This window comes from Procambarus clarkii, chromosome 18 (genome assembly GCF_040958095.1).
Source record: "Procambarus clarkii isolate CNS0578487 chromosome 18, FALCON_Pclarkii_2.0, whole genome shotgun sequence".
NCBI lineage: Eukaryota > Metazoa > Arthropoda > Malacostraca > Decapoda > Cambaridae > Procambarus > Procambarus clarkii.
In genome coordinates, this window is record NC_091167.1 from 3,244,035 (window position 1) to 3,255,352 (window position 11,318).

Sequence of the window (11,318 nt, forward strand, 5' to 3'; positions counted from 1 at the left end):
GGGCAACGCCTCACCTCATTCATCTCCAAAGGTTGACAGGAATATTAACAATGCATTTGGAGCGAGTATATTATTGGGATAATCTACTCGCTACAAAGAGGTTTGGCTGAAATAAATTCCAGTCTAATATATATTTGTTAGTGATTTATATATCTCAGTCATTAAGCAAAATAAAAAAAAAATATTTCATTAAAATAGGAAAATAGTATATATATACAACAACAGTTAAAAGTTAACACTCAACTAGAGTGCTTTCGACTTTCTTTCAAGCCTTCAACTGTGGTGGCAGTGATGGCACTGCCAATGCCAACACTGTGGCTATGGAACATTGGCACGTTTCTTTAGTGGCAGAGAAGAAAGTGGGTCGGAAGCTATGAGGTACACAGATATCAATGAAGAAAATTGGTACCAGTTGTAGATACATGATCATGATGACAGAAAGGAAAATAGGGCAGGGGTTGGAGAGTGAGAAACAAGTTACAGTGAAGTAGCAACACCATGTTTATTAATACAGTATATGGAATTGGGTAAGCTAAAACAGTATAAAAATATATAATAAAATAATAATTGAAGCTATGGAGAGTGCAAGATATTTTCCTGATAAAGTTTACAATTTCCAACAACTTTAAAATTGGATAAATGGTATTATAATTTAATGAACTAATATGTGCTTTATTATATATTATACTTAAAACATTTTCAGATTTATCTCTCACACTCAAAATGTTTAACCTATCACCCAAATGCACCGTCTTGTGAGTTTTCATACTACAAAGATGACCGAATCTCTTTCAAAACTCTGGACACTCATGAAGGTTTATCATTCAGATGCACTAACATGTGTGCTCTTATACCTTTACGTGACTTAAATAATCTGCCACATTTATCACACTCATGAGGCCTTTCTTCTGTATGTACTAACATGTGACTTATAATAGTTCTACGATCTCTAAGCCTTTTGCCACACTCATAAGGTCTTTCATCAATATGCATCATCAGGTGAGTCTTCATATGCGGTCCATAGAATTACCCCAATCACCCCAAATCAGGCCAAAACTACCCAAATCGTCCTAGCATTACGTAAGTAATGAAGAAATATGGCATATTTACTTACTATAATGTTGGTGCTACACATAGAACATGATCAAACCTATTTTTACTCTGAAATAATCTAATTTCATAACGAAATTAGACGCAAATATGTGAGAGGTGACGCCATAGGAAGTCGACGGTCCAAGCGACAATTGTGTGGAGCGACTTATCCAAGAAATATGGTCGCCAGGAGAGTGTTTGCTGCCATATCAGCCTCCTGTACACAGTGATCCAGTCCTTTTCGTTCATTGAACACCGAACCCTACACGCCCTCTGATATATTGCTTAATTAACAAATATTCACAAATAAAGATTATATTTGTATATGTTATCAGAAAGGCAGATATAAAATAGTTTTTGTGAATCCATCACAGAGATTATACCTTATTAGAGAGGAAAAATATTCATACTTTAAACAAGGCTTCATGGCCGACGCTCTCCTTACCGATATGGGAACTATGACCTTCCGAAGATCAATGTTAATTTAATCTAGATATTGTAATAAACGAAGTTTTCTATGTCATCATAAAGACATAAATATAAGCTGCATGTTAATACTTTGGCATAAATATAACTGAATTGAAAGTTAAGATATATGCCTTTTTATAGTTACTTGATGGCTCGCTCAGGGAGTGTGAAGGCCTCCACACAAGCCAATCAATTTTATAATTACTTTGCATATATGCAAAGTAACGCCATAGGTCTTTATGTCAGAATAAAGCCATGTAGACGATAATGTAACTACATTTCAAGGAAAACATATCTTAATATAATTATTAAATGAATGCAAAGTTATGGTTAAATAAATAGCCAATACCACACAATCGCCGGTGTCCGGACACATGAATAGTCGCATTAGGTGAAAGGAAATGTACCCAACCATTTCCATTTACCCAACCAGTTTGTGCACCCTATACTCATCCTCTGTGCGGTAATTTATTGTGCATCCCATACTCATCTTGTTACCAGTAGTTTGTGCAACCCATACTCATCCTGTGACCCGTAATTTATTGTGCATCCCATACTCATCCTGTTACCGGTAGTTTGTGCAGCCCATACCCATCCTGTGACCTGTAATTTATTGTGCAACCCATACTTATCCTGTGACCTGTAGTTTATTGTGCAGCTAATACTCATTCTGTGAGTCATAGGACATTGCGCAACCCTTTCTCATCGTGTGAATCTTTGTTTACTTTGCTCTCCATATTCATCCTCTGCGCGATAGTTTCTTGTGCAACCCATACCCATGATGTGAGTGGTAGTTTATTGTGTACCCTATATTCATCCTGTGAGTATAGGGTACACAATTCTTGTTTGGATTCTTGTAATGTTATTTGTCTATTTGTAGTCACAGTATTTGTGCGCCCCTTGAGGGACTTGAATTAGAGGGGGGTTGAAATAGCCTAAGCTACTCTATCCCTTTGAGATGTATTTATTGCTTATCTCAATAAACATACTTGAACTTGAACTTGGGTACACAATGAGTTCATTTGTACTCCATACTCATCATCAAGAAGTGTATTTTACCAGCATTGTAATATAAATTAAGAATAAAAGCTTAACTGGATTACGGACCCATAATCAAAATAAGAGTCATCACTAATTATCATGACAAATTCTCTAGGCTACACTTCCGCCTTCGACAAGCTGCCGCCGGATGTGGGTATAGTTTATTGTACACCCCCGCACCCCCCAGTCCTGGAAGGGCGGGCATTGGGATGTGGACATGTGTACCATTATACCCCCCCCCCCCCACACACACACACACACTCCTCTCCTGTTAATAATAATACTAATAATAATAAAAATTAAAAATAATAACGTTAATAAATATTATAATTAAAACACTTACTGTAATACCCTAGTGCTTGAATGAAGGTGAAGGAAAGACCCAATAAATGTGTAAGTGTATTAAAAACCAAATTTTCGTTGGGTGAACTGGCAGGTGAGCACCACCTGCCAGCTCACCCAGTAATGAACATCACCTGCACACTGCACCGAACCACTTGCCAGCAGGTGCAGAAGTACGATGGAAAGAGCAAAGTATACAATATTTCAAGTATAATATTAAAGATATATTTAGGATTTAATGTTTTCCTATAAAGTTTCAATAATACCTTTATTTGATTTTTTGTATTATTTTCTACCACAGACGTGGCCACACATTAACAATGCTAACCAGCATATATACATTTTCTTCAGTCCGCCATGGACTCTAACCCTTTCCACTACCGCCCACAAGATGGGTATAGGGTGCATAATATAAGAACTAAACTAACTAACTCCATTGATAGGGTTAGAGATTTGTTAAACATATAGTTCAGGGATTTATTGAACAATCAACCACATAAGGTGATTGTAGTGTTTTTAAAATGCTAGGCTAAGCTACATACGTAAATACATAAATACACAGATTTACGTATGCCCTACATAAAGTGTTCGATGTGTCTTTTACATAGTGTCATTAACGTGCATTTACAAAGGTGAAATTGAATTCTGACCAGCTTCCACATATACTTTATACACATATACACACACAGACGTATGCGTACATATACATATATATACATACATATATGCACACATACATACACATATATTTGTCTCTTTTACTCTGACAAGGTGAGATAACTGATAGAGAAACTAGTGTGCAATTAAGCACTTAATCACTGAAGGTGATTAAGGTGCTTTCACAAGCTCAGGTTATAGAGTTACAATATTATACATTCATTGTATAATTGATACGTTACATGGTCAATCTAGGGTACAAGTTCAATATATCATCAAGTGTTCCAGTACTCAAATAGTAATTACACAGTTCAGCATACCTTAGCCCAGGAGGGCGAAAGTCAGTCAGTATGGGACATTCTACAATATAATGTTCAAGGGAGTGCATATTTTCTCTTTCACAAAGTTGACACATTGTGTACTCGACATTTGGGTTTTGAGAAAACTGCCAGATACGTCTATATCCCAAGCGTATTATGGCCACTATAACATCACATTGCTGGGTTCTTGTTCCATTAATCCTGTATGTGAATGTCTCCGCACGATATCTATCATAATATTTAATGCTACAATTTTCAGGTCTTTGTGAATTTGTTAGGTCGGTGAGATTTTCATTAGATGTTTGCTTAAGTATTCTCTTTGTCACTGCTAATGAAACACCCATATAAATTTCTACCACTGGTTTTCTACAGGCTGTCTTTGCAAGCATATCAGGAATCTGCTACACAGCCTTCCCGGCTTGGTGCCTTCTTTGGTAATTACTTATCAAAGGCAGCTCCATACGAGGAGCTTCCTCGTATGGGCCAATAAGTCTTTTGCAGTTACCTTCATTCTTATGTTCTTACTTACATTTATTGAACTTTATCATCATCATCATTTACAGAAATAAATTAACATAAAAAGTAGTCATTTTAATACACAAAACAGAAGTAGATATTATGTAAATTATGATGCAGGATAGGATCACTATTAAGAACTTAATTATAAACCACAATATGTTTTATATCGTCAGAAATTCGGAAACATACCATATATTTTCAAATATTTACAATTAAAGTATTTATTTAGGAAATAAGTATTTTAGTTACCCTAGTTAGCTCTGAGAACACACATTCTTGCAGCAAGAATTTCTTCCCACTAATCTGAGAGATGCTAATGAGACCAGTCTCGACCCATTGGACAAGTCATGAACAACAATCAACTACAGCACCATCTATGTCAGAAGATATTCAAAATATTCTTGATATCATTCAAATTGTCAATACGAGAACAGAATACATAAGTTGAGTGATGTCAAAGGAATCATATTGACTGACCGAGCCCCATTGTAAATATCCGTGGCTTCCTGACCATAAAGGTACCGACGCGGTCGAGGGTAAGAGACCGGATGTACCCATATACCTATGAGGCCATCAAAAATAGTGAGTCACGCCAAACAAAAAGAAGTACTGGTAAACAGGTCAGACACAACCAGTACTATGATGATGCTAAACTGAAAAGAGCTTAAATCAATTGCTAGACAGACAGGTAAAGCATATAAGAGCCTTAGAACTCCTCAAATGTTAAAACTGTTTCAGGCCGCGCTTGCAGCGGCAAGGGAGAGAATGACTGAACTGAGACAAAATGAATGGGAGGGTTTTGTTAGTGGACTTAACCTGCATACTCCCCTGGGCAAAGCCTGGAAAGGCATAAACAAAATTATTGGTAAAAATAGTAGACAAGTTTCACACCCAAACCCGCTACAGAAAGCCAATCAGTTAATTGCAAAATGGGCTCAGGTTTCCAGCCTTGAAATGCTACCAGCTAGCACTGGGGAGAAATTGCAGGCGAGGTCCACAGACAGAAATTCTCTCATAAATTTCATGTTGAGCAAGCAACATGATGAATGTGATGTTCCATATACAGATTATGAATTGGATGCAGCCCTCTCCAGGGGCAGTAGCACTGCTCCTGGTGAGGACGGTATCACCTATGATATTCTAAGACTCCTACATCGTGTACCCGGTAACCCATTATTGGAATTGTTTAATGCCAGCTATGTCTCTGGGCAGTTGCCTGTATCATGGACCACCAGTCTTACGGTACCTGTACCAAAGCCTGGCCAACCTGATGCTTTCCGTCCCATCTCACTGACCAGTTGCATGTGAAAACCTTTGAGAGAATGGTGCTTAATAGATTATTGTATAGAGTTAAAGAGCACATGTCACCTGATATCAATGGTTTCACACATGGTAAAAGTGTACACAACTGTATCACAACCTTTCTTACTGTTCATGGAGATAAAAGGCACAAGTACACAACATTTCTTGATTTAAAAAATGCCTTTGATATTGCTAATAGGGAAGTGATTATGTATGAATTAGCGAGAATGGATATAGGGGGACATTTATTACAGTGGATACGAGGCTATCTTACCAACCGGAAGTCCTCTGCGCTGTTCCAAGGCTACAAGAGTGAAACTAAAGTAATGCAACTAGGCACCCCACATGGAAGAGTACTTAGTCCTACCTTGTTTAATGTTCTAATTAATGCTTTACTAAAATCAATCCCAACTAGTCTGGCAAACATCACTATCAGCTATGCAGATGACATCCTTGTGCATACTAAAACCCACCGCAAAATGCAAACAGTCTTAAATTGTATACATACAGCTTGTGAGAGCCTTGGTCTTGTAATCAACGCTGCTAAAACTAAGGTATTTAACAGACAAATTGGCAACCGTAAAAGTGGACCACGAAAACTTAACATAGACAACATACCAATAGACTATGTCTCTTCTTTCAAATACCTTGGAGTCTCTGTCCCTTGTACCTCAACTGCAGTCAATAAGTTACATCAACAATGTAGAGACAGACTCAAGGCTCTCAGAACTGTAGTGGGGTACAGCCCGAAATATGGTGTTAATATTAGAATAGCAAGAATGATGTATTTAGCGTATATAAGGTCTCTGATAGACTATCATGCACCAGCTTTGGTCCTGCAGAATGGCAAAAGTATTGATAGACTGGAAAAAATGCAAAATGAAGCACTCAGAATTATACTTGGCTGTCCTATAACTACCAAAGTTCTCAACATGCGGAAAGAATTAAATATACTTAGCATTAGAGATAGAATATTTGAAATTAATCTTATGATGGGACTAAGCTGCTGTGTGATAACAAAAACAACATTGTGTCAGTTGCACTGTTAGAACACATACGAAATGGAACTAGCGAGTCTAAATGGATTCAAAGAACTGCCACTCATATTAAAATGATGGGACTGCACGATGTATATACAGATGAAAGAGTACAGCCCTTCCTTCCACCCTGGCAGATAGTACCTTTTGACATCCTGACCCCTGTTGCGTACTCCTAGCAGAATACATATATAAATTTAAAATAATTTTTTTTTCTATTATATCATTGCCTGTATATGTACACACATTGTGGTTTTGGTAAATTATCGTGTGGTGTGGCAGCGTCAGTGGAGACAGGAGCGCGGTTGCTTTGCACACGTCTAATACCTGTTAAATTCGGGAAAGCTGGACCTGTTCAGTTGGGAGTTCCAGATGTCACTTTTATTTAGTTTAGGTAATTGTTTATTTTCTGCAATTAAACAGGTGGCATTGTACTTATATATTTTGTAAGTAACTATTATCTGTAATTTGCAGTCTTATGTGTTTTGAAAATAAGTGGTTGTTCAATTAGTTTTAAATATTAAAAAGTCCTTAGTTTCCATCCCTCATCCTGGGATGAGGCAGACGGGAGGTGAGAATTTGGGTAGCGACAGAGCGAGAGTTCAGTAGCTTCGGGGGACCAGGAAGAGTAACATGTGGGAGATAAGTCTGTTACTTCTTGTTGTGCCATATTTTATTATACTATATTAGGAGAAGGACAATACCTTTTGTTTGTTGTATAAGTTAACTTGACCATCTGTGTTTTTATATTATACTGTCTTGAATATATATCTATATAATATTTTGTATCTATTCTTCTGTCCTAAAGGAAGATTTTTATTTATGTGCTCATTACTTATCAAGGGGTTATACTGGTGACCCGCTCTTGAGAACAGCAGTTTTCTCGTATCCCTAGACGTAATTAAAGCTTGGCTGCTGTAGGGTCACGAGCCGTAACGAACGATAGGTAACAAAGAGTTATGGGGGCCTGTGCCGGGAAATATTGTTCCCACTTAAACTTAACTGTGCTAATCTAACCTTGCCTTCCTAGGTAACAGTGTGTTAAGTGTCTGTGTGTTTCTTAAGAACTATTCCATGTGCCAAGCAAGCTTTCCTGTGTGTCAAGTAACAACGTTTCACGATTTTGAGGTAAGTCATCCTATATATTTTGTTTGTGCAGTGAGGCCAAGCGAATTTTCAGTGTGGTGACAATTTTACAGTGAAGTGTAGTGCAGTGCCATTGTTTTTAATTATTGTTGTGAATCAAGTGCCAAGTGTTAGTAACGATGGAGGAGAAAGTTGCAGCGTTGGTGGCTCACCCAGACTTTGAAGGGATTAAGAGCCTTAAAAAGACTGAGTTAATACAAATGGCAAATCATTTGGATTTGATCGCCAACAATAGAATGGTTAAAGCCCAAATATTGAAAGTCATTGTGACACATTTTGTTGAGAATGGAGAGTTAGATGAAGAAATTCTAGAAGAGTTAAGAGAGGAGTCGAGTGATCAGATGACGTTAAAGCGTCTTGAGTTAGAAGCTCGCCAATTAGAGCTTGAAGCTCAAAAAGAACAGAGAATATTAGAACTTGAAGCTTAAAAAGAACAGCAAATATTAGAGGCTGAAGCTCAGCAGAGGGAGCTTGAGACTAGACGTTTAGAAATTGAGGCACAGTTGCAAATAGAAGCCACAAAGAAGCAACAAGCCGAGGAACAAACTAGGCAATTAGAGATTCAACAACAAATGGCTGACACTAACTTCAGGCTTGAATCACAGCGTATGGCAGCTGGGCATGGAAATACTAGTAATGTTTCAATAAAGAGTGATAATAATCCCATAAGGATGAATAAGTATATAGAGTTACCCAAGTTCAATGAGGAGGATCCTGAGGTTTTCTTTGCACATTTTAATAAAATTGCCATCAGTATGAACTGGCCAAGGGATCAGTGGGTAGCCATTATGCAGTCTCAATTTAAGGGGCGTAGTCAGGAGGTTTTTACATCCCTACCTGACGCTCATAGCTTTGATTACGAATTTGTAAAGAAAAGCATCTTAAATGCATACCAAATAAATCCAGAGGCACACAGGCAAAAGTTTAGAAACCTAAGGAGGATAAGTGATCAGACAATAGCAGATTTTACTCGTCAGAAGACGAATTTTTGCAACAGATGGTTAAAGTCACTTTCAGTCACTGACTTTGATGCTCTAAAGAATCTTCTTATAATGGAAGAAGTATTGTCATGTCTCCCAGACCAGTTGTCTACTTTTATGGCAGAACAAAAGAATGTAACAGACATTTATGAGCTGTCAAAGCTCGCGGATGAGCATGAGTTGTTGACTAAGGCCCAGTTTACGGCCACTTCACCTAAGTCTAGTCGTAGAGTAAATTATATTCTGAATTATATAAATTATATAAAAAAAAATATTTTATATTCTGTTTGGCAATAAATCCTCTAATCAGATAAATCTCAAAATAAACAATACCCAAATTTGTAACAAATTAGATGGCAAATTCCTTGGCGTTCTCATCGACCACAAGCTGAATTTCCAGGGTCACATTCTAAATATATCAAAAAAAGTTTCAAAAACTGTTGGCATTCTTTCTAAGATCAGATATTATGTACCCCGCCCTGCCCTGGTTACTCTCTATTACTCCCTCATCTATCCATACCTCAACTATGGTATTTGTGCTTGGGGTTCTACTACCCAAAATCATTTACGTCCTCTCATTACCCAACACAAAGCTGCTATTAGGACAATAACCAACTCTGGCCCCAGACATCACTCGGTACCCTTACTCAAATCTCTGAATATGTTAGATATTAAGTCACTGCACATTCTCTCTTGTGTATTATACATATATAAAACGCTGAACTGTAATGCCAATCCTGACCTCAAAAGCTTCATTGAAGGTTGTAACAGAACCCATGAGCACCACACCAGGAATAAATACAGTTTTGATATTCCTAGAGTACGACTTAATCAAACTAGAAATGCTCTACAAATCAAGGGACCCAGAATGTGGAATGACCTTCCCAACCATGTTAAAGACTGTACCTCTCTCAACCAGTTTAAGATAAAAACTAAACACTACCTAATAAATTCCCTGTAACCCACCTCACTCCTTTATTGTCAACCCATGTCTGTTACTTTATTTTATTATTATTATTTTTTTTTAATCAACACTGTTTGTCAACCTATTGTATTTGTGCTGCTTTTTCAGTCATGTTCCCCCTTTTTTTTATCTTTATTTGTATTTGTTTTCAACACTTTTTATTCTTTATGCTCAATTAGTATTAAGTTCTAGATATTAATGTTTTTCTTGCCCGAAACGCATTGCGTAATAGTGGCTTTAGGCATTGTATGTACTAGCTCTATCTATATATCAATCCATTAATGTAACATCACTTGTATGTATGTACCTTACCTGAATAAACATATTTATATTTATTTATATTTATTTATATAATGCTCCCCGAACTCCTTATCAGAATCCATCCCGTCCTAGTGCTCCAGTTACTCCCATGAGCTCTTCTCTTACAAAACCTAACCCTGCTACTTCATTGTCAGGAATGTCAAATAATAATAAGGTTATTTCTAAACCTACAGTTGGTTCCACAGGTGTGTCCACTGTAAGGTCTTGTTCCCATTGTAAGAGAAAAGGCCATGGAATTAATTCCTGTTTTATATTGCACCCTGAGTTACGACCAACTGGTCTCATTTATTGCAGAGGTGTGCAAAATAAACTTACTAATAAACATGTAACTGTAAACCCCAATTGGGTGAAACAGTATTCACCATATATGTCTTCAGGTGAAGTTTTGTGTATTAATGGGAAGTGGAAGCCAGTGGTTATTCTTCGTGATACAGGTGCTTCCCAAACCATAATTTCATCCAGTATTCTTTCTGATGTTGAAAAGAGAGATACTGGAAAGTTTGTTGTTCTTCAGAGTGTTGCAGGGTGTAAAACTGTACCTCTAATAGACATTAATTTCAGATCCACCATTACACCAAGTTTATGCACTGTGGGTGTTAGTACACAGTTGCCCATCCCAGGTGTGGATGTTATATTGGGTAATGATGTGGCCATAAATCGTGTTGTGGGTGAGATTGATCCCCGTTTGTGTAAACAGCCAGTTGCAGACCATGTTGTTTATTCTGCCTGTGCTGAAGTTAGTTCTATGAATGAACCTGTTGTAGAAGATGGTTTTGTCCATTCTACCTGTGCTGATGTCAGTACTAATATAAATCCAGTTGTCAGTTCTGATGTTGTTACTCAAGCATTTGTTCCAGTAACCAGTACCCCTTCAGTGGAGAAGTGGGATGTGGTTGTTCCAGATTCCTGTGTGGCCGATTTAGTTGTTGAGAGTAAGCCTGATACTATGACTCTGCTTTATTCCAATAAATTGGGAAAGGATGTCCATGTACCATTGTCTTGCCCGCTCACTACGAACGTTGTGCCAGGAGTTGAGAGAAACTTAAAAGCCACGACTCTGTATTCCAGCCAAGTGAATGGTTTAGGACAAGATGTCGGGTTGGCAGAAGTATTCCCGCTCACTCCAAGT